This window comes from Physeter macrocephalus, chromosome 15 (assembly GCF_002837175.3).
Source record: "Physeter macrocephalus isolate SW-GA chromosome 15, ASM283717v5, whole genome shotgun sequence".
NCBI lineage: Eukaryota > Metazoa > Chordata > Mammalia > Artiodactyla > Physeteridae > Physeter > Physeter macrocephalus.
In genome coordinates, this window is record NC_041228.1 from 65,564,598 (window position 1) to 65,589,317 (window position 24,720).

General features: G+C 37.2%; 1 protein-coding gene across 7 annotated transcripts in view; it reads left to right on the forward strand.

Moving 5' to 3' along the window:
* NCOA2 (nuclear receptor coactivator 2) overlaps window positions 1-24,720 on the forward strand; it is a 279,465-nt gene that overhangs the window by 12,693 nt on the left and 242,052 nt on the right. For 2 of the 7 annotated variants that reach the window (XM_028500696.2, XM_055091266.1), the window contains exon 2: window positions 11,694-11,746. The exons of the other annotated variants lie outside the window; for them this stretch is intronic. The gene's annotated coding sequence lies outside the window, so the exon portion shown is untranslated. The remainder of the gene's footprint in view (window positions 1-11,693; window positions 11,747-24,720) is intronic. 7 annotated transcript variants of the gene reach the window in all.

Genomic DNA, 24,720 nt, shown 5'->3' on the forward strand with positions numbered 1-24,720 from the left:
AGAGGAGAAAAAAGGTAAAGAAAACCTTGGGGAAATTCAGTAGTTCTGGAAAGGTAATAAAACCAAACGCAAAGTGTAGGGTCGGCACTTAAATACTTCCGTTGAAGAAGTGATCAAAAAGAGAATGAAAGCATCACTTGAAGGGTTGATGTCTCAATAGATAAGTAATGAAATTCTACAGCTATCAAAAGAACGAAGCCCCCACAGGCCATGCATTAATATATACTTGTGACAAGACCTGGAAAAGTATTCTCAACTTTCTTCCCAAATCTCTACTTAAACAGTAATTTTTTTACGTTGTGGAGTCATTTTATTTGCAGAATAAGTCAGAATGTGATCTGTCTGTCATCTGTTCAGATTCTTTCATCAACCAATTATATATTAAGTAGAAGAAACGGTATACAACCCCAGTGGACAAGCAGGGTGGGGCTTGGGGAAGGGCAGTGTCCTATGTCTCTCTTTTTCTTAGCTCCTGTGATACTTCCATAATGTGGTAGAACAGGTGGTTAAATAACAGCTATTTCAGTGTTGTGTGTGCTTTTTCTTTCTCCCTCTTTCCCCTCTGTGTGTGTGTGTGTTTGTGTACATGTGTATGTATGTGTGTGTGTGGTGAACTATTTGGAAGTAAGTTACAGGTGACCCTTTATTCATAAAGCACGTCGCTGTAAAATAAAGGCATTACTTAGGTAATAACATACAATACAACTATTAAACCTAATAAAATTTTGTTTTAAACCTAAGAAAACTTATATCAAGTATCAACTGCCTTCTTTCAATTTTCCCTGTTACCTCCAAACTGTTACAGCTGTGGGCTTCAAACCAGGATCTAATCAAGCTCCTCCATTGCATTTGGTTCTGTAGTCTCTGTTAATACTCAGTAATTCCCCTAGTTTTTGTTGGTTGGTTTTGTGGTTCTTTAGATGTTGGCTTTTTTAAAAGTGTTTATTTTTTTTAATTAAAAATTTTAATTGTGATAAAATTCATATAAAATTTACCATCTTACCCATTTTTAAGTGTGCAGTTCAGTAATGTTAAGTGCATTCACATTGTTGTGCAACCAGCCTTTTCAGTTTTTAGACTTCAGTTTCTCCAGAAGTGCTAAGAAATTAAATTGTTAAATATGTTAATGGATTTGATCGGGGCTAAAGAAGAGCATAACTGTTGAGAACTTACTGCTTGAGATAGTAGCATCTTAGACTGTTTCCTTGGCATTGCACCTTCTGAAGTCTCTGTAGGTTGGGGCCTAGACATACTTTCTACAAACGCATCACAAGGAGATTCATAAAAGTAACGCCGTGAGAGGTGCAAACACAGAGGTAATGCCCGCCTTTGAGAACGCTTACAGTCAGAGAGTTTGGGGACTTTTTTCCTCCTAGGAAGTAGTAGATTTCTGTTTTAGGAACAGGAGGGGGGTTGAGATTGAGACATTAATTTCATAGCACCCTTGGCTAAATAGAAAGCTTTTATATCAAACACTTCTTTGGAGTAACATTATAGAGACAATAGTTTCCTGGGGTTTTTTGGAGTGTGGCAGCTTAGGAGACACATGAGAGATGTCAACAATGGGAAGAAAAGTGGGACTGTACGTAGGCCTTTTTAATTAACAAATCAGGGCAGTTTTGAAGGGACTAGAATTTAAATGACTCAGAAATCCCATTTTCTGATTTTTGTTTTTTTGCAAAACTTTTCTGAAATGCCTTAACAGACATACTAAGGGATATCCTCCTTGTTCTTGCCATTTTATGAGTATTGTACTGCTTTTTTTAAAAACCAGTGTTGGTGGTGGAACCATTGTAAATCAACTGTACTTCAATTAATAAAAAAGATAATACATTAGTGTGGTTTAAAAGAAATATATTAATGAATGTCTTTGCTCAAGCTTGCAGAAGGTGCTTGAAGAGCTTATTAAAATAAACCAAACTAAATTAAAAACAAAAGGAAAAAAAAAAACTTTGGCCTGTTGGAGAGGGTTGGACAGACAGTACTGTGGTTGTTTCTCAGTGGCTCTGTGCTACGTCCCAAACAGATACGATAGCAGTTTGGGTCAACTGGGAGGAAAGTACTTCGGAGTTCTGAAATGTAACCAAACAGGGACATTAAGGACAGGTGGGCAGGGTAGGGGGTGGGAGTGGGCAAAAATAATATAAAGAAAGTCGTATTACTGTGAAAGAGTGGCTATACAAAACATTCAGCACATGAGGTCTCATGTATCTGATTTTTCTGGTTCTGGTTTTTATTCCTTTGAGCACCTCAAAATTTAACATTAGTCATTTAGGAGAAGATACTTTAAAAATGTGTAGTATTTCCTTATTTACTAAACTGACTTGGGCTAAAATTCACTTAGTGTCCATGAGATCTTTTAAGATGTTGATCTGTTTGTCTCTCCACTAAGTCACTGTAAACCATAGACCCCTCACTACCAAGCTCTAGCTTAACTGCTAGACTTGCCTTTTTCTGTCTGTTCACTGGATGTTACTTTTTGTGTATCTGTGTGTATGTTTAAAAAAATTTTTTTTAAATTTAAATAACAGTCCGTTTTCTCCTTACTGATTTTCTGCACTTTACCTGCCGTGGGTTTGGAGTTGGGAACACAAAGGTTAAAAAAGAAACAGGCCCTATCCTCTAAGGTCTCCCAGTTTAGGGAAGGAAAGAGACATGTGGACAAGTAATTACAGTACAATATATGCTTTAGAATAGAAAATTGTATTAGAAGAGCTGGACAGACATTTTATAGAAGCAAACAGTTCATTTTATGAAATGAGGAAAGCTGCTGTACTGTTGATTTGAACCTCAAGGGCTCATGGAGATTTCATCAGAGAGGAGAAAAGGCATTCTAAAGAGAGACGTGCTTAGGGTGAAGATAGAAAATATTATATAGTATGTTTCTAATTCCTCTTATTTTATATGCACTTTTAGTAAGATCTGCGTGAGAATCTGACAGACTCTTATCAGTAGAGTGAGTAATCTTTAGAGCACAGAACTGGGGATATTTATTTGAGCCTTCAGAAAAAAACTTTTTTATTCTTTGTCTCCTTTTCATTTCTTGCTTGTGTTCTGAATTAGAGAGTTTTGTTTACTGTTGCTGCATAATATACCAGCCGAAACTTGGTGGCATTCTGCCCACAAATGTTGTGGTCAAGTTGGGAAAAGGCATGATGGACACAGTTTATCTACTGCGTGATGTCCTGTGTCTCAGCTTGGAAGACTCAGATCCAGGACTGAGTCAATGGCTCAGCACTGGAATCAGTTGAAGGCTTGCTCGCTTACATGCCTGGTGTTTGATGTAGGCTGTTAGCTGGGACCTCAGCTAAGTTATAGGCTAGAACACCTACTTATGGCCTCTTTGCATCTCCTTGGGCTTCCTAACAGCATGGCGGCTGGGGTTCAAAGAGTGAGTTCCAAGGAAGCTGTATCTCCTCTGATGACTTAACCTCAGAAGTCACGTAGAGTCACTTAGGCTTTAGTCACAAGCCTCCCCAGATCCCAGCTCTCCTTGGGAGGAATTTTTTTTTTTTTAATTTATTTTTGACTGTGTTGGATATTCGTTGCTGCGTGCAGGCTTTCTCTAGTTGCAGTGAGTGGGGGCTGCTCTTTGTTGCGGTGTGCGGGCTTCTTATCGTGGTGGCTTCTCTCGTTGTGGCGCACAGGCTCTAGGCACGCAGGCTTCAGTAGTTGTGGCTCGCGGGCTCTAGAACGCAGGCTCAGTAGTGTGGTTCACGGGCTTAGTTGTTCCATGGCATGTGGGATCTTCCCGGACCAGGGCCCGAACCCGTGTCCCCTGCATTGGCCGGCGGATTCTCAACCACTTGCGCCACCAGGGTAGCCCGGGAGGTATGTTAAAAGTTGAATTAGAAGAAGAGCATGTGGGATGAGAAATGTGGTCATCTTCGGCAACCATCGTCTGTCACAGGCTAAGTTGAAGTGTTGCTGTCCTTTCCTTTAAAAGAAGAGTGGAAGGAGGATTTATTGTTTTCGAGATACATGAAGTGATTCAATATGAGATATAATGAGCAGCAGTTCTTTAGTTCCACAAAAGGTATGGTTCCTAAACTATATCTGATGGGATTTTAGTTAGATGTTTAGAAGAACTTTCTGATAAAAATTTATAGACTTTTTTTTAAAAGAAGAGCAAATCTTGTATGATTTAAAAATAAGTTTAATAATGATGAAGTACATACTGCCTGTGGCTGGACCTGTCACCTTGAGCAAGTGATTTAATGTGTGTGAGTGCCAATTTCCGTTTTTGTTGAATGGGGATTATAGTTGTTTGCCTCAAAGAGTGGTGAGGATCAAATAGAAGGTTTAATTATTAATGAAGCCAAAATGAATTAGGTGATTTTAAAGAAATCTTCTGGTAAAGGATTCTCTGTTTATCACTAAGGAGGATTGCAGGGCATTAGTTAATCTTTCTAAAATTTTTCTTTAAATTCTAGAATTATTTTTTTACCAAAGAGAGAAAAAAAAGTGGCCTCTTTCTGTTATTTTCTTTGCTATTCATGTATTTACTGTGTAGAACTCTTGATTAAATGATAATGACATATATTTTTGGACTGTTTGTTTTACCAGAAACATTTCTAGGGAGTTAGCCCTGAAAGCTGCTCACGATATGGGTAATCATTAACACAGTTCTCTCTGAAAGCACCAGAATGGTGCTGCTTCAGCAGATCATTTTATAGATTAAGGCAGCTTTTTGTTAAAAGGTGTTGCTTTTCATATGCTGGAAGCACTGATGATAGAGTTTTTAGTCTAAGTCTCTAGTCCAAATTTCAGAGTGCACAAATAGTCTACCTCGCTTATCAAAATGGAAATTCCAAGGTCTCATTGTGATGTTCAAAAGTGTGGGTGGGTGTCTGCTTTTTTAAAGAGACTCTTCAGGTGACCCTGATAGATAAGATGGGGAGCCAGACTTGAAGGTCCAGTTGTAGGTCCTGAGGCAGGTGGGGAACCCTCCTTCCCAGTAGGAGTCTCAGTAACCTGAGAAGTAGGGTGTTAGTGACAGTGTGGAGATGGCCAGGCAAGACTGTCCCTTGTCAGTCTGTGTGTACTATTTGAGCGCACGCTTCCACATTAAGAAGTTTCTCAGTAGCAGAAAGATAAGAAAACCACACGCTGAAGTAACTAATGACATTTTATGTAGCACCAGCCACAGTCTTGTCTTTTGAAAAAGGCATTTCAGTTTTAAGGATAAAATAAAATCTTCCATGGTCTTGAAAGAAAGGTTGTAAAATCTTTCTTAGAGAATCCACTAAAAATGTGTGGAATGTTCTGTTGGAGGTTGTTAATATTACCTGCCAGCAAACTGAGGAGTTCCTTGAATGCAAGAGGTTTACTTACTTATTTATTTCATTCTGTGAGGTCAGTTGGGGCTAGCACTTAAGAGCCACACTGCCTGGATTGTGGTCTACCTTCATCGCTTGAACAAGCGTGACCTTGTGCCCCAGTTTCCTTAAATGTCCACTGTTGTTGTTATGATTACTCTCGAGTCTCCTTCAGTGATCAGTATTTGACCGTAATTGGTGTTTGATAGATCTTGATTAGTTCTTTGGGATTGTGGTTCAGAGTAGATTATTTTAAATGCAAATTGAGGATAATTCAAGGAAGTATTTAGGAAGTTAACCCTGAAGACTAGAACCACCTAGGTATTCAAGATTATTTGTGGTCAAGTTTTTTTTAACCATCTTTCTTTATTAATTAATGCATGTTCCAGAAATGCAAAGGGTCACACAGCACTCTGTATTATAGAGTCTGTAAGGATATGTTATAAACTGTCTTGTAATTATCAACCGTTTAGAGTAAATGGGCTACTACTCTGATTACAGAATGATTATTATTATTGATATAATCACAAAGCATTTTAGCCCCTAGTAATTCAGTGGTTCTCAACAGGCGGGGGTGGGGAGAGAGGACAAAGACTAGTTGAATGTTGGTCTGCCAACTTTCTTGTCCTTGTTAAATCCATGTGGTTCCAAGCTGGTAGTGCTATTTTATGCAGGAGATTGAGAGGAGGGTGATTTAAATCAAGAGAGTTAAAGCTCCTTATGTTTTGGAGAAATTTTGGGCAGTATTTTTAAAACTACTCAGAGGTGGTAGAACATTTTAATTATCATATTGAAGATAACAGAAATATAAAATACATAAAATTCACATTTCATTAACGTGGGAGATTGAATGTTTGCTTGACATATCGAAGTGCTGGTCTTAGAAATAAGTGGACAGTGGTATTCTCTGCAAAGGGATAACTTAGATTTCTCAGGAATATCTAATGGGAGCTCAATATTGGAATCACTTGACTGGTTTTGATTATAATTTAAAACCCCTTTTCTTTTGAGAAAATTACTACGTAAGACTTGAATGTCACTTTTGACCAGTTCAGACTGTGGCTTCAAATACAGTCGTTTTATCAGAAAAAAAAGAAGCTCTTGCTAAGAATGGTTGGACATAATTCACCAAAATCAGGTGTTTGTTTTTCTTGGAGCTTGAATATAATTCTGTAAGTAGATGCTGCAAAACCACTTCAGTCACCAAGGAAAGCAAGTCTCTGTAGCCTCTCTCTACCTCGCTGGTCTCCATTTTACAGTTTCATTAAATCTGATCATTGGTAATAGTTTTGTTTTTCATAGGGATAAGCTGCCTCAGAATTTTTCAAGATCTGGTCTGTTCCATGGATCAGTTCACATTTCGCAAATCATAATGGAGGATGCCTGTATTTAGTTGTGTTTGCCCACATTTACTACACAAGTGGAGTACAATGATTTACCCAGAGATGATGTAAAACTTTATATAGCTAAATTCCCTAATGGGGAATTTCCAGATCCACAGGGAGAGATGAAGTAGTTAGATAGAGTTGCCAGTGAAGAACACTTAGAAGCTCTGTTCATGAAGTTCAAAGGAATAAACGCCTTCTCTTATTAGTAGAGTATGAGCAGAGCATTTGTGAACAGCATAAAGGAAAGTTCTAGGATGATTGTAGTCTACCGCTCCATATAGAGTGTAGCCATTTACAAATGTTTGGTTTGAAGGAGTCCAGTTAAATATGCTTTATAAGTCTCAGTAACCCTGTTATGCTTTAGGCTGATATGTCGCTTCACTTCTTTTCAAGCTTCTGACCATGTGTCCACGTTCAGTGAGTAGTTACAGGTTAACGGGCTAAAACAGAAGGACGAGATACTTGCAGGTCTGGCTCCTCCTTGGAGAGAATTTTTCCTTTTAGGTGTGACTGTTGCACATTCACATAGGAAATAGCACAACCTCTTTACTGCCTAGTCCTCGCTTCATTTCCCAGTAGCTTGGTGGCTTGGCAGGACTTTTCTGGAAGCAGACACATGAGTGCACTATGATCTGAAGGAACTGCCTTATGCTCTGGGTACTCTCTTTAGTGTTTACCTTTTCAGCTAGGGGGCCACTGAATTAGATATGCAAATTTACTCTCTCCCATTTTCCTTAATTTTTCATATTTGTTTTTAATCTTCAAATAGGAACATTTATTAGTAAGTCAAATGAGCTATTCAGTCAGAGCTGTGGAAACCGTGGAGTACCATCTGTGTAGTTTGTGATGTGCCATATCAACTCATACTTGAGCTTTTAGCAGGAAAAGTGATATAAAATTGCAAAGCATTATTATTAACACAGCTGATTCTACAGTGAATCAAGGTGAGAAAATGAGTCTCTGGGGGACACACTGCTTTTTTTGAATCAGTTGTAGTGACCCTTCTGGAGCATGTGATATCATTTAGTAATTTACCAGTTGGTGTGCACCAATTTGCTAACTCGGTATGTTGAGAAAGAAATTCGTCCATGCTTCGACTTGGCTCAGACTCACTTTTACAGATAAACTGTAATTTTCATTCAGAATAGATATGTTAACTTCCTTCCCTGTTTCATATTCTCAAATTCATGAGGAACAATACCTAAGGAGCTGCATGTGTGTTCTAGATAATGTTGGCGGGCTTGGAGCGGCAAATACTCAGGCCTCCCCAACATGGAATATTTGTGTTCCCTGGTCTTCCATGACTTTTATCACATCGGGACCAAGACCTCTTTCTTTGTTCCTTTCCTTCCTTGTTGAAATTCTAAAAAATGTGTATTTAAAATTTTTTTCCAGTTTTATTGAGATATAATTGACACATACTATGGTATTAATTTAAGGTGTACAACATAATGATTTGATATACGCCTATATTGCAAAATGATCACTATAATTAGTCTCGTTAACATCCATCACCACACATACTTACAATTTTTTTTTCTTGTGGTGAGAACTTTTAAGATTTATTCTCAGCAACTTTCAAATATATAGTAATGTTAACTATAGTCAGTATGCTAGACATAACATCCCCAGAATTTATCTTATAACTGGAAGTTTGTATCTTTTGACCACCTTCACCCATTTCCCCCTGTGGCGGAACCCCTCCCTGCCCCTCCCCCAAGAACCACCAGTCTGTTCTCTATTTCTATGAGTTCATTTTTTTTAGATTCTACATATAAGTGAGATCATACAGTATTTGTCTTTGTCTGACTTATTGCACTTAGCATTATGCCCTCAGGTTCCATCATGTTGTTGTAAATGGCAGGAATTCCTTCTTTTTTATGGCTTAATTATATATATATATATGACATATATGTATATATGTCATATATATATGTGATAGTGGAATATATAATATTCCATTGGGCCTATATATCTACCTACCTATCAGTCTGTCTCACATTTAAAAAATTCATTTACCCCGTCCGTGGGCCCTTAGGTTGTTTGCACATTTTGGCTTTTGTACATAATGCTGCAATGAACATCAGGGTGCAGATAATGTCTTTGAGGTAGTGATTTCATTTCCTTCAGATATATACCCAGAGGTGGAATTGCCAGATCATATGGTAGTTCCGTTTTAAATTTTTTGGGGAAACTTCATACTGTTTTCCGTAGTGGCTGCACCAATTTACATTCCCACCAGTAGTGCACAAGGGTTGGTTCTCTTTTCTCCACGTTCATACCAACACTTGTTATCCCTTGTATTTTTGATGGCAGCCATTCTAACAGGTGTGAAGTAACATCTCATTGTGGTTTTAATTTGCATTTCCTTGATGATTAGTGATGTTGAGTACCTTTTCATGTACCTTTTGGCCATTTGTATGTCTTTGGAAAAATGTCTATTCAGTTCCTCTGCCCAGTTTTTAGTCAGATTGTTTTTCTGTTGAGTTATGAGTTCATTATATATTTGGATATTAATCCTTTATCAGATGTACGATTTGTAAATATTTTCTCCCATTCTGTAGGTTGCCTTTTCATTTTGTTAATGGTTTCCTTGGCTGTGCAAAAAAATGTATTTTAAATGTATGCCTCACCGTATGCTTTTACAACCCTTTATTCTAGACAGTTGACTTATTATTTCAATCCAGTTACAAACTTGAAAGTTTCTTGTTTGCGAAAGTGCTCTATGCAGATAGAGCTACTCATGTCAGGTGGGCTTCTTTATGGCTTGCATGACATTGACTCTAAGACCCCTTTCCCAGTATCTTGGCCCATTGATGATTTTCTCCCTTCCTGGTCTTCATCAGTGCTTACTAGCCAGACCACACATTTGGCTACTGATAGCTTATCTCGTGTTCTAATGTTTTGGTATGTATTTAGGTCTTGTGTCTTTAAGGAAATAATAAACTCCTTCATCTGTAGCAGCTTGGGATAATGGAAAGTGAAACGAATTTGGATTTAGATGTCTTGGGACCACTTCTGGCTCCTCTTCCCATAGTTGGAGGCATAGGCAGATTCTTAGTTTTCAGAAACATTCCCATGTAACTCACCTAATTCACAGGATTTTGTGAAGACCAAATGAGAAAACATAGATTAAATGCTTTACAGCCTGTAAAATGCCTTTACGTATATTATTTGTTGTGGTCATGGTCACATTTAAATATAGCCATGAGATCTTAAACGGTATGGTATTTGGACCAGCTGTTGACTCTAAACGAGAGCTTCAGAGGTTGAGAAATGTCAAGTAAACTGTGTTATATGTAAAAAATCGGGCTTCCCTGGTGGCTCAGTGGGTGAGAATCTGCCTGCCAATGCAGGGGACACGGGTTCGAGCCCTGGTCTGCGAAGATCGCACATTCCGCGGAGCAACTAGGCCCGTGAGCCACAACTACTGAGCCTGCGCGTCTGGAGCCTGTGCGCCGCAACAAGAGAGGCCGCGATAGTGAGAGGCCCGCGTACCGCGATGAAGAGTGGCCCCCACTCGCCGCAACTAAAAGCCCATGCGCAGAAAGGAAGACCTAACACAGCCAAAAATAAATAAATAAATGAAAGAAAATAAACTTGTTTTTCAAAAAAAAAAAAAAAAAATCATCTAGCTTTGATCCCTATACTACGTACTTCATTACTCAGCTTCAGTTTTTCATTTCTGCTGTTACCTCTATAAGCTTGAATAACTTAAACAATACTATTTTACATTTGGTAATTGTATGGTGTTGCAATAACAACCCCATTTCATCATCTATGAGGCTGGGGGAAAAGAAAATATGAAAATACTTTTCCATGATTAGTATTAGTGTCTCTATAGCACCAACTTGGTACCTTGGTAGGGTTCTCCATTATCACAGGCTCCTGGGATATTTTCAGTGAGAGAGATTAGCAGTACTACCTTCAGTTTAACAAATGAACAGTGTGAAACAGTGGAAGCTTGTTATTTATAATTAGGATTATGATTCAGGATCCCATGGTGGATTAAATAAAGTACAATGAAATACCCCCATTGTTCATGTGCTGTCTTTCTGTGCAGCTTCCTGAAATTCCTGAAATTAATTCTTTTTGGTATTGGCTAAAGGTCTTTTACAGTTAAAAAATTTACTATGGAAAAGTTTAAACCTATGTAAAAGTGGACAGAATAATAATATATAATGATTTCCTATGAACCAACTCCTCTGTTACCTTTACCTCTCCCCTCCCCCATTTTGAAGCAAATCCCAGATCATATCATTCCATCCTATAAAGCAGTTTTATAAAAAACAGAATTTCATGTGTTAATATATGAATTAACCAATGCTGACTGAAGGAACAAAATCTTGGGCTTTTCAGTTTTCTAAATGTTTTGCTTCGTGGTGGAGTAATCGTAGAACATTGCTGTTAGGCTCACAGAGTGAACCCCTTGCTACTAAAGGGGTGCCAATAGCTGACGTGTAGTCCAGGGAAGGTGGACATTAGATTAATAATCACGCTGCAGTCTAAGCTCTAGAGGGCAGGGACCTTGTCTTTTTGGCCCAGCATAGTGCCTAGCACATTGTAGATGGTAACGAATTTGTTGAGTGAATGAAAAAAATTAGTTTGAAAGTGAAATTCTTGTGAAAATAAGTCTTATTTGCGTTGTGTCGTTTGGAACTTAAAGTGTGTGTGTATTGGGGGGGACACTTGGGGGAGGAGTTGAAGAGGAGGAGAGCAGAGAATGAATTAGAATTTGTCTTGAGGGGACAGAGAGAATTAAACTTGTCCTAAAACTGATTCCTAGTGGAACCTAGTAGGACCTCATTTTAATAAGTTATGTGAAGTGTATAGGTAAATGGTAAGTAATTCATGTAACTTTACTAAAGAAACTGAGACCAAAAGATAATTTTAAAGCTTTTACACATGTAGTGAGTTACGGCTCAGTTTAGGCTGCACTTGACTCACGGCATTACTGATACTTTTCATTTTTTTCCCTCACGTTAAGAACCTGCTTGGCATTTGTTTCCTGTCTTATGTATAGAAGGCACAAACTGTATGGTGAGTACTCATGTTTGCATATTCAAAACAGAACTAATCCAACTGCCTTTTTTTGAACCTTGGTGAGTTATATACAAACTTCATAATTATTGACACTTTTATATCCTTCGATGGGGAATTTAATGTGAGAAGACAGCATTTCAATCTGTAACCAGCAGTTGGTCATCTTTATTCAAGTTTTAGTTGATGTGCAAGCTAATAACTAAAGCATCACAGGGAAGTAATTGATAGAATCAAAAGTTAAGTTGCTCAGAGTATTATGTAGAGGATAAAGACAAATTACTCTGTTTTGTTGCTGATTTTAATACGTAACTTTTTTTTTTTTTTTTTTTTTTGGCGCAGTACGCGGGCCTCTCACTGTTGTGGCCTCTCCCGTTGCGGAGCACAGGCTCCGGACGCGCAGGCTCAGCGGCCATGGCTCACGGGCCTAGCCGCTCTGCGGCATGTGGGATCTTCCCGAACCGGGGCACGAACCCGTGTCCCCTGCATCGGCAGGCGGACTCTCAACAACTGCGCCACCAGGGAAGCCCTTAATTTGTAACTTTTAAAGATTTTTAGTTGGCATGAAGAAGACGTTTTTCCTTGGGGTTCATTTTTCCCAGTGACTGTCCCCAGTAAAGTAGAATTGTGGTGGAAACAGATAAAATACCAGTGATAACATGAACTACAGCTATGTAGAGGATACGCGGTCTGATGACTACATCAAGCAATAATGCTTTTGTCCAGACCCATTCATAGAAAAGGGATACTTCTGCTAGGGCTTTAGAAAGTTTGAGTGAAAGCACTTGACAAGTCTTTTTTAGGGATTTTGAGAACTTTGATTCTCCTGTCATAGGCTGTACCTGTTGAATGAACATTTCTAAACATAGGATTTCTCCTGTACTCATCAAATTAAGTATTATAGTGAAAGACGATAGATTTCCTAGATAGGAGATGGGGATAATGCTTTGAGTTTATGCAAATCTTAGGAACCAGAAAATTGTTCCTTAAACTATTTTTGATTTAACTAAGGCTTACATGCTATTGCATTTTAGCTAAAATAAGGAGGAATTACCATATAATAATTATCTTCTAAAATACTACTTAGAAAGAAATTTATTTAGGAAAAGGCTTCTTCCATTTTCTACCCTTATTCTTCAATCTCGGGTCCTCATGAGATGAAGGTCACTCACATAGCGGTTAAGGGCAGAGTCTGAGGACCCAGCTCTGCCACCTGGGAGCTACGTGAGGGTCACAGTAATGTGTCTGCCATCTGCTTCTCTTATTGAGAAGACAAAATGGGGCACTAACAGCCGTGCCTAGTACAGAGTTAGGGTTAATAGGTGTTTACTATTATTGTTGTTGTTGTTATTATTATAAGTCGGCATCATCAGGTTGCTCTTTGCAATGTTGATTGAATAACAGTTTCTTCATCTTATGTTGTCATTTTTTAGCATAGGAGGTAAAGAGCTGGGACTTTGGAACCAGAATAACTTGCATTCTCATATGCTTTTATTTTACTGGGAAAATAAAAGTTGACCTTGGGAAAGCTTTTTAAGTTAGTTGAGTCTCCATTTCCTCATTTTTGAAGTAATAATAAACTCCTCAGGATTATGTAAGAAATCAGTGAAATTATTTTTTGTGTTGCCAGATCCCTTTGAGAGTCTACTGAAAGCTTTGAACTCTCTCCCTTGAAAAGATGGACTTCTTCCAGCCCCTCACACCCCCCCCCCCGGCCCCGCCATTTCATTTTGCATGCAATTGATACTTCAGCCAACTATGCAGAGACATGCATTGATCTGCTACATTATAATGGCGTTGGGTAGGTGTTCAAAAATGCTGGTGTCCCTTCTCATTTTACACATGATTCTGTTTCTCTCAACTTAGAGCCAGATTTCCCTGTCAAATTTTCAACAACTGATATATAAAATATTTAAAATAATATTTAAGAATGTTTGACGGTGTGCATATTTAATCATTGCTAAGTAATTATTTAGATCTTATTTAGATTTAGTTTGTGGTTATTTTATTCAAGGCTGTTGATAAAGGGTGTAAGCAGTATCTGTTAAGGCTGTTGTTACTGACCCAAATCTTCCAGGAAATAGATAACCAGCGGTAATCCATTTCACTTGATCTCTTGTGGTTCTCAGTTGGGTCAGAATTTTTGCTTCCTACCCAAACCCCAGCTATGATTTTGGCTCTGATAATTAGGCCAATATCAGCGAAATGAGAGTCAGACTTAGCATTGTTAGTTTAGAGATTGGAGCACTGACTATCAGACTTGTTATTTCCTTGGAAAACAGAAGAATTCAAATTCTCTGCCTTTTTGCCCATTTAATTTGGATTTATAAGCTCCAGTGGTAGCAGCTGTCTCATCTTAGATTTTGTGCAAGAACTGTCACATTTTTGGTGTTCAGTTAATGTGTTTTTACTTTTTATCTAAATTAATGATTCTGCCCATGAACTAATTTACATATTTCTACTTGCAGTACTATGGAAATGGGAAACATTCTTTGCAATTCAGTGCCTGGAATTTTAGACTAAAAATTTTAGTTCATCAGGCAGTAGCATGAAAGATAATTTTATTTGAAAATATGTGGTAAAGGGTTTTTGTTTTTTTTAAAGCTGTTCAACCTACTTCGATTAGAAAGATGGCTCAAATTGCCAAACAGATCAAAGATAAGCAAAATTTTAAGAGATTTTAATCCTTTTTAGTGGATACTTTGGATACTACTAATAAATGTAGCACACTAGGTATTTAATTTTTACTTATTTATGCCTAATTAAATTAACTGTATGAGACTATTCCTTTTTAAATTATGTCAAAGAAATGTGTTAAAATTGTAGGAGATTTCTAATATGTGGGAAATAAGGTTTTCTTTAAAAAATATAGATTTTAAAAAAAATTTTCATGTAATCAGGACTTTAAGAGTACATGTTATTCACAATGTAAGAATTATTAGAGGTGATTCTTTGACATTTTTGTTATGTCTTGGTATGGATTTTGATTCATTAGGGAGCTGGATTAACTAATAGGTCTTAAAAAAATACATAAAGCACTTTTTTGTTCTTTGTGTTGATCACAGTCGTGGTGTATAGAAGAAAACATTGTATAAGCACATTTATTGCAGAAAAACCCATTATCATCATTTGTGGAAAATCAATATATATTTTTCAAAATTTAGATTGATGGTGATGTGCCATCCGTGTTAGCTGAGGCTTGGGGGATGCTCAGGGGTCAAGAGCAGGCCAGCTGAGCTCTTGCATCATCAGTGACTCTGAGATTGACTTTTTCTGGCAGCTCTTTCCCAGCCTGGGCCTCGAGTTCATTAACTGAAGATGAAAGATACACCTGAATAACATTTTGATGGGAAGTAGTGTTAAATAAGTGCTGTGTTTATCTGTAGCACTGCTACCTTGGGCTAAGGCAAGTAGATTCTACCTGTGTCTATGAAAATTGAATTTCATTGGTCTGTTTTTTATGGAAGTTTAGTGTAAAGTACCATCCATCCATAGAACTTTAAAATAACGTTGCATTTGTATTTATTTCATAATCTAACAGTTCAAAGATGTTAAATCTATTCATGTCCTTCCTTCTTGCTTCTATATTAGGATTTTTCAAACTGTAGGTTAATGACCCATTAGTGGGTTAGCACTTTAGTGGGTTATAACCAGAGTAAAAACAAAACTAGAGATTATAATAGAAAAATTTCAGAGTGCATTTGCACAAAGTATAGGTGGGTACAAAGGTAGGCGCTTGTGCACACATGCTCGTGTGTGTGTGTGTGTGAATGTACTGAGTCACTGTGTAAAATATATTTTTAAGGCAAGTAAATTCTACCTGTGTCTATGAAAATTGAATTTCATTGGTCTGTTTTTTAATGGAAGTTTAGTGTAAAGTACCATCCATCCATAGAACTTTAAAATAACGTTGCATTTGTATTTATTTCATAATCTAACAGTTCAAAGATGTTAAATCTATTCATGTCCTTCCTTCTTGCTTCTATATTAGGATTTTTCAAACTGTAGGTTAATGACCCATTAGTGGGTTAGCACTTTAGTGGGTTATAACCAGAGTAAAAACAAAACTAGAGATTATAATAGAAAAATTTCAGAGTGCATTTGCACAAAGTATAGGTGGGTCCAAAGGTAGGCGCTTGTGCACACATGCTCGTGTGTGTGTGTGTGTGTGTGTGTGTGAATGTACTGAGTCACTGTGTAAAATATATTTTTACTGTGGGTTCTGCTCAGAAAGGTTAGAAATGTTAGATAATATTGGTTACTCCCCCTGAAGGAGACCAACTAATGGCCTATTTAAATTTTGAGGGTGTTTATGCCTAAAATAGGAAGTGGTGGTGTGCCTTCTGATGAGTATTGGAAAACTGTCACTGCATTCTGTGTTTGGAAATACCTATTCTGCTCCTGCCCTGTTCCTGCTCATACACCCTCTCTCTCCACTATTGTTATGTTAAGGAAAGATGGCATTCACACAGCGTACTTGTGGCCTCAGGTATTTCATTGCTACAACTGAGTGGAAGGGTTTTGTTTTTTTTCCCAAATAAGTGAATGTGTAGAATGTTCTCATCTCGAATTTCTTCTCCCATGATTTCTCCTTAAGCTTTTGGTGACTCTCAATACTCGGCAGGTGATAAAGCGAAAGTGAAAAGAGCAAATGGGTATTAGCAGGCAAATTCATGCTTAATTCACTAGTGCTCCTTCATGAACACAAGAGATTCTATGTTTCATGTATGTAATATGGTTTTATCTTCTCTTAGTCAAAGGTTTGTTTATAGGATGGAATTAGATATACAATTGCCCTGAACAACTCGAGTTTGAACTGCGCATGTCCATTTTTATGTGGATTTCAGTACTGCGGGGGGTCGGTGGTTGGTTGAATCTGTGGATGCGGACCCGTGGATCTCGAGGAACCCAGCGGTGTGCAGGGAGGGCTGACTGTAAGTTATACGTGGAATTTCTACTGTGGAGGATCTGCGCCCATAATCCCCGTGTCATTCAAGGGTCAGCTGGATTGACATTTAATGCTGTTCTGTAAGGGCAGAGTTCCTCAGAGAGTACTATGACCTTCAAGTAGTTTGACACTTGAGCAGGTTTGTGAACTGTCCTGGGTGTGTAAGAATCACTACTGTTAGTGTTTCACCTTGATTTGCTGATCAATCCCTAAGTCTGAATCAGTATTACAAAATGTGGGCTGAGTACCAATAGCGATGGCGCAATCACCTGTGATGTTGTTTATGTTTAACAATATGATCTCCAACGTCGAATTACTGCCTTTTTTCTTCTAAATCTCATTATTTTTGCCTTCAGCATTAATTTCTAGCTGTCCTAGGGGGGTTACTGAAATAGTATTTACTGGTGCTTCTGATTCCAAAGGACATATGATGAACTCATTTTGGATTTGCCGAAGCAGCTATCTCACCTGATGCCAGAGGCCAATTCCTAGCCAAGCAAAGGCTTTTCTTTTCTTCTTCTTCTTTTTTTTTTTTTTAAATTTTTATTTTATAGTGGAGCATGTTGTGTTAGTTTCAGGTGTACAGCAAAGTGTTCAGTTATACATATAGAAAAGGCTTTTCTTTAACTGATAATTTAAATGACATAGAGTTGGGTAGTCATTCTCTAGGATAATATTTTCATCAGTGCTTCAGTTCAACTAATAAATACATTTTATCTTTATTGACGAATATTTTAATTTTTCTTAGATATATAAAATATGGTCATTGTAACAACACAAACATTAGAGAAGTATATAAAATGAAAAGCAAAAGTCTTTCCTTCATTCTTATCGCAACAATCCTCTCTCCTAAGGAGACCTATAGTTTGTAGTTTATCATTTCGTACCTTGTTTTGCATTTACAGATCCTGTGAGATAAAGGGCGAAGAAATAGGATGACTGAGCATCCGTTCTTTTTTCCCCCTACTTAAGTTATTGATGGGCTTATGTCCATTAGTTACCTATAACTTTTCCCTTAAAATTGCGAATTTTGGAAAATACAGATCAGTAAAAAGAAAAAAATCTCTTGTACTCACCCGTTAGAGAGAATTCTTTGACATGTTTTTATATATGCATTGAGTTTCTTTTATGTACCTTTATTTATAGATTTGGTTTAACTAAAATGAGACTCTGTTTTTAATATTGTTTGCCAAGCTACTTTTTTCCCACTCAGCAATGAGCCAAAAAAAATGTATAAATTGACAAGCTGTGGAAATGAGAAGACCTAGGATAGCTAGAATTTATTTTGAAAATGAAGAACAACCTAGGAGGTCTTACACCACCTGATTCCAGGTTTTATTATAAAGACAGCATGGTGTTGGCATAATGACAGACATATAGATCAATGGAACAGAATAGAACTTGCAAATATACCCATACGTATATGGTCAGTTGCTTTCTGATCAAACAGATGATGTTAAAACAATAAATATTTGTATGAGAAAAAATGAACTTTGTCCTCTTGACCTTTTCCTCATAATCTGCATAAAATTTCATTTGAAATGGCTCACAGGCCTAAATATAAAAGCTGAAACTATAAAAGCTTTAGAAGAAAACAGGACAAAATCATACCAACTTTGGGATAGGCAAGTATTTCTTAGAACACAAAAAGCACTAACTACAAAAGAAAAAAATTGATAAATTGGACTTCATCAAAATCAAAGCCATCTGCTCTTCTAAAGAAACTGTTAAGAAAATGAAAAGGCAAGCCACAGACTGGAAGAAAATATTCATAATACCGAAGACTTGTGTCTAGAATATGTGAAGAACTCCAGTTATAACTTAACAGTAAGAAACCAAATTTTAAAAATGTTCGAAAGATTTAGACAGATACTTCACACAAAATAGATATGCAAATGGCCAATAAGCACGTGGAAAGCTGCTCAATATCATAAATCATCAGGGAAATGCAAATTAAAACCACAATGAAATAGACTAGCTCAATTAAAAACAACTGGACAACAAGTATAGGGGAGAGTGTGAAGCAAATCTGATCTCTCATTCTTTGCTGGTGGGAGTGTCAGCTGCACTACCACTTTGGAAAACAGATTGGCAGTTTCTTAGAAAGTTTCTTGTGAGGTTCATTTAATGTGTACTTACTGTATTACCATTTACCTAGGAGGAATGTAAACACATGTCCACAAAAAGATTTAGATGTGAGTGTTCTTAGGGGCTTTATTCATAACAGCCCCAAACTGGGAAAAACCCAAATGTCTATCAATAGGGTAAATGGTTGAATAAATTGTAATATTCATACAATGGGATACTATTCAGCAATAAAAAAGTACAAAATAGTGATAAACATAACAACCACATGGGTGGAGCTCACAAAGGTTAATGCTGATTAAAAGAAGACAGTTGAGTACTGTATGTTTCCATTATATATTTAGAAAAGGAAAAACTAAGGTATAGTGATGGAAATCAGACAACAGGTTGACTGGGGTCGGGGTGAGGAATTGACTATACAGGGTCATGAAGGAACTTTCTGGAATGATGAAAACGTATACGTTGATTTTGGTAGCAGTGCACGTTTACGTGTTAAAGCTCAGCAAACTGTTCACACCTGTTGTGTACGCATTTGTGCACATTAGTACAGTGCATACAATACAAGCTTTGGGACAGCCATGGTTTTGGATGCTTTCTTTAAATGATGGAGGGTAGTGCCAATGAGAAGAGTGTGAATTCTACTGTTCTCCCCGCTTCCCAGGACACAGATGCGGCATAGGCTAAATCGTAAAATGATTTAAAACGAGCATATGTGGCACTTGTGAAAAAGAGTAGGATTTTGGGGGTGGGGGGTTCGTTCTACTTGTGAATTGCTGCTCAGTTGCTTAGTTCTTCAGAGCCCCTAATTCTTAACACTTCATAACACATATAAAATACTAAATTCTAATTTCTGTATTAAATATAGTATTCCTTTTCCTTCTTTTCCAGTAACTGAGAAAACTTTAGTAGTGGTTTTTATATGGGTGGATGACCTTTGAGCTCTTTTAGAGTGTTAGAACAGAATTTGGTTTCCAGAAATGCTGTTTAAAATTCTGCTTGGAAAATTTTTTTTTTGTCTGTAGGGTTTCAAAATGAATGTACCCTTATGTCTGTCTTTTTTTTTTTTTTTCTATCCTTGTTTTATTTTCCTTCCATTAACTCAGTAATCTAGCTCACTAATTTTTCCACTTTTCTTTGGCTTAATGGATTACATAACATAAAATAGTTAACATAATTTTTAGCCCAGTACAATTTTCTTCCTAATGCCTTAAAAAATATTACATGCATATACAATCTACATTTGTGAAAATTTATTTTTTTTTAATCTAATGGGTTTTGCTTGATAATTTAACATTAAAGGAATCTATCATATTATCTAATAATAAACTTTTAAAAACTTAACAGCTTTTAGAATAGCTCACTCATGACGTCCTCTGATGTTGGCCCGAAGTGATAGGGAATTTCCTTTTCAGGGTTTTGAGGAAACCAATGAAGTGAATGAATGTATTTTAAAAGCTGCAGTAGTCCTTAGGTCCTCTTGGGACTGATGTATTTCCCCAAGTGTAGTAGATTTGTGTTTATGTGGTTTAAAAAAACACATCAAAAAACCCAACTCTACAGATTAGTACTCATAGAATCAAAGTTTCTGTTGATAGCCATGATAATACAATATCTTTTTATTAGAATATCAGGAATTTCTATAAATCACTTACCACCTTTTTAGTATCTTTATAGGTGAAATTTCTTTTTCGTTTCTTTCCACAAAATCAAGCTGTATATTTTGTTTTTTTGTTTTTTTGCGGTACGCGGGCCTCTCACTGCTGTGGCCTCTCCCGTTGTGGAGCACAGGCTCCGGACGCGCAGGCTCAGCGGCCATGGCTCACGGGCCCAGCCGCTCCGCGGGATGTGGGATCTTCCCGGACCGGGGCACGAACCCCCGTCCCCGGCATCGGCAGGCGGACTCTCAACCACTGCGCCACCAGGGAAGCCCCAAGCTGTATATTTTGAACAAGAACTCCTAACCATTTGATGCCTCTAATTTTTTTTTTAATTGAAGTATAGTTGATTTACAATGCTGTGTTAGTTTCTGGTGTATAGCAAAGTGATTCAGTTATACATATATATTCTTTTTCATTATAGATTATTACAAAATATTGAATATAGTTCCCTATGCCATGCAGTAGGACCTTGTTGTTTATCTGCTTTATATGTAGTAGTTTGTATCTGCTGATCCCACACTCCTAATTTATCCCTCCCCCTCCTTTCCTCCTGGTAACCATAAGTTTGTTTTCTATGTCTGTGAGTCTGTTTTGTAAATAAGTTCCTTTTTATCATATTTTAGATTCCACGTACAAGCGATATCATATGATATTTGTCTTTCTCTGTCTGACTTCACTTAGTAAGGTAATCTCTAGGTCCATCCATGTTGCTGCAAATGTGATGCCTCTGTTTTAAGTGTACAAGAATCCTATATTGGTCTATGCAATCCTTACCTTTAGTTTATATTTTTTATTATTGTAAAAAACACATAAAATTTACCGTCTTAACCGTTTTTAAGTGTACAGTTTAGTATTGTTAAATATATTACATTGGTGTGCTTCCCTTTTATTTTTAAGGTAACTTAATTTAAATGCACATGTATCATTATTACCCTGCATGTTAATAAAGATCATGTGAGATTTTAATTTAATTTTAAATCACTAGTCTAGATTTTTTTTTTTTTTTTTTGCGGTACGCGGGCCTCTCACTGCTGTGGCCCCTCCAGCTGCGGAGCACAGGCTCCGGACGCGCAGGCTCAGCGGCCATGGCTCACGGGCCCAGCCGCTCCGCGGCATGCGGGATCTTCCCGGATCGGGGCACGAACCCGCATCCCCTGCATCGGCGGGCGGACTCCCAACCACTGCGCCACCAGGGAAGCCCTAGTCTAGAATTTTAAAATGTTGATCCCAACACTATTCTTGGTAAACTTCAGTGTTTTTTTTGTTTTTTTTTTTTTACTATTGTCTTGCATTTTCTTGCATTTTCTGTCTATCATGAGCTTCTAATGGTAGCCTCTGTTCCTTTAGGGTATTCCCCCCACTTTGTCATTCTCATTTTTTCTTTTTCTCGCCTCTTTACAATTTTATTTCTTAGAAACAAAGAATAAGCAACACAAGTGGAGGAAGCAGATGTGTTCACCTTAAATCCATTATTTTCTGACGCAAGTTTGGATTTTTTTTTTTTCCAGAAGACTTGATCTTTTTGCATATGAAACATTCTCTTAGGATGTGTCCAAGTGAAGCAGTTGTGGCTGAGAACCACAGTCATAATTATATGAAGGCATTTGGAAGAGCAGGGGTTAAGTAAGACCCAGTGTGCTGATTCTCCTACTGCCCCAGTCATTTTTTTAACTGCCAGAAATCTGTTGTGGAAAGGATGTAAACAAACACACACACATATGTGTGAGTCTCATATACAAGGGCCTTTTGAAGTAGGATATGTATTTATGGAAAAACAGTAAGTTTTTATTTCATAGTTGCTACCGTTTAAAGTATAATTTCCACACATAAGTAGGAAATAATTTCTAGAGTATTTCGTGAAAGAAAGTCTAAAATTTTCTGATGTAAAATTCACTTGTCTGTGTTCCTAGCTGTCACCTTTTCATTGTGTGTGTTTTAAAATATTCAATTCTGAAATATTCTGAAATAATTCTTATAATTCTGAGGGGAAAAAAAAAAAAGGTGAATGAGGCACTGTTCTGCCTTTCACACTTGGTAGCTTTTTGTTATACTCCTTAGGCAAGCACAGAAGGGATGGAACCCTGCTCAAGTTGTCTTTTTGAGACCTCACGATATTCCCAGGAGGTAAGTAATAGCAGCCCCCGTCCGTCCCCAGTGCATGTGCATTCACCGTTTGGACTGTTTGGCGATATCTCAGACTAATCATTGACAGAAGCAGGATTCAAACTGAAGGGTGGTTTTAAAGATTGTGTGCATTCTGCTGTGTCCTGCTGCCTCACGCTGCCGGGGAACAAGCAGCGAAACTTGTTGTGGATTAATTGGGTCCATGCTACTCAGCATCATGTGTTTATTCACTGATTAGAAAACTAAATTCGAATATATAATACTTCTCTGATCTATTATGATGGAAATATTTTCAGTACCATGTTTATAAGCCAGTTTTCATAGCACCATCTACAAACTTTAAGAAATACCAAATCCCAGTTTAGAACACCACATTTATCAGGGCTGATACTCACTTTTACATTGGTGTATCTCAATTTTATAAAAGAACCGCTTGTACTACGTTCTTCCTTAAATGGACATCTTCCAAAGTATGCTTAAACTATATGATTTACAAAAATTGAACTTGTGTGGAATATTTCAGAATAAATCAGTGTGTCAAATGAACTATGAATTTCAAGTGAAATCTATTCATTTTGAGAATAGGTAAAAAATTACAAAGAATTTAAAATGTTACTGAAATTTATTATGTACACTGATAAATATAAAGAAATTAGCAAATGTATAATGTAGTTAATGGGACAGAAATGGAAAGTATGAAGAACATCTTAAACCCCTCTTTTTTTCTCTATTTAGGACTTTATGGTTATTTTTGGAAAATGTTTAATGACATTTACTATTTCAGTTTAGTAGCCATTATGTCAAAGATGTTAATTTTGTTTTTATACGGTATATTTACCTAATATAAACAAACTAGGTACATTACAAACTAGACCTTCCCACGGGGAATGATAAAGTAAATTGCTCAGTCTTAGGAGGGGTTGGTTATATTGACCGACCAATACATAATTTCTTCTGGTGCTCAAATGGCACCCTTACAGCCTGTCAGAATCAATGAAACTGTAAAGCAGCATTTATGTCCTTTGGAGAAAGGCTTAGGACCAATAATAACAATGGTCCTAATTTTTCTAAATCAAAAGTAGATTTTTACATAAATATAGTTATGTGACACATTAGAAGTATAGCGGAAGGTTTTCATAAAATAAACCATCTAAACTATACTTAAGCTGTTTTATATGAAAAATAAAGTGGAGAGTTGATAAATTTCATTGATACAGATAATCAGTTGCTTTAGCCTCAGTAGTAGATTTTCTTTGACTTGAAAACCTAAATAATGGCTGTATTTCTCTACCTTATTTGATGATGTACCATCTTACTTTTTTGGTCTTTGATCTACTCCTCAAATCCCTTGGTGATTATGCTTTCTGAAACTCTACCTCTCATTCCTCCCTTAAGTTTTCAACGTCTTATAATTGCCACTGGGCCAGATTGAAGTCCTGGTCCAGCGTATTTTATAGCCCCATTGCCATGAATGCAAGCCTTGTACTTCAGCCAAACTTCTTTAGCCAGTATTGACTGATCCCTGCTTCTGGCAGTCTTTCTGCCTGTCCAAATCCTATTTGTGCTTCACAGTTTAGGAGATTAAGCCTCATTTATCTTTCTAGAACAGGCCAGCACGCTTTTATTTTATATTTTGATAAAATTGTTGCTGTTGTTCTCTACACCTCCCACTTGGTATATAAGCTGCGTACCTTGCGTTGTCTTAGAACATTAGTAAACTCTTTTATTATTTGTCTTATTACTTCCTGGGAGCAAAGGCCTATGTCTTCTACTTCTGAATCTATACTGAGTTCATTTCTATAGCATCTACTTCTATTTAACAGTATTTTGCACATACTGAAACCACAAAAAACACAGAATTCATAAAGTCAGATATTTAGAGCTAGAAATGTTGATCAAATGTCATTTATATTTGAGAATACAGTCTTATACATGTTAATTTTGGGGGAATAGTATCTTCTTGAAATCATGGTATGGCTTGGGTATGTTTTGTTACCTCTGTTATTTTTATTTCAGCAGGGTCTGTATGATAGTTTTCACTTTAGTTCCTTTTTAAAAATAGCTTTTAGGGGCTTCCCTGGTGGCGCAGTGGTTGAGAGTCTGCCTGCTGATGCAGAGGACACGGGTTCGTGCCCCGGTCCGGGAAGATCCCACATGCC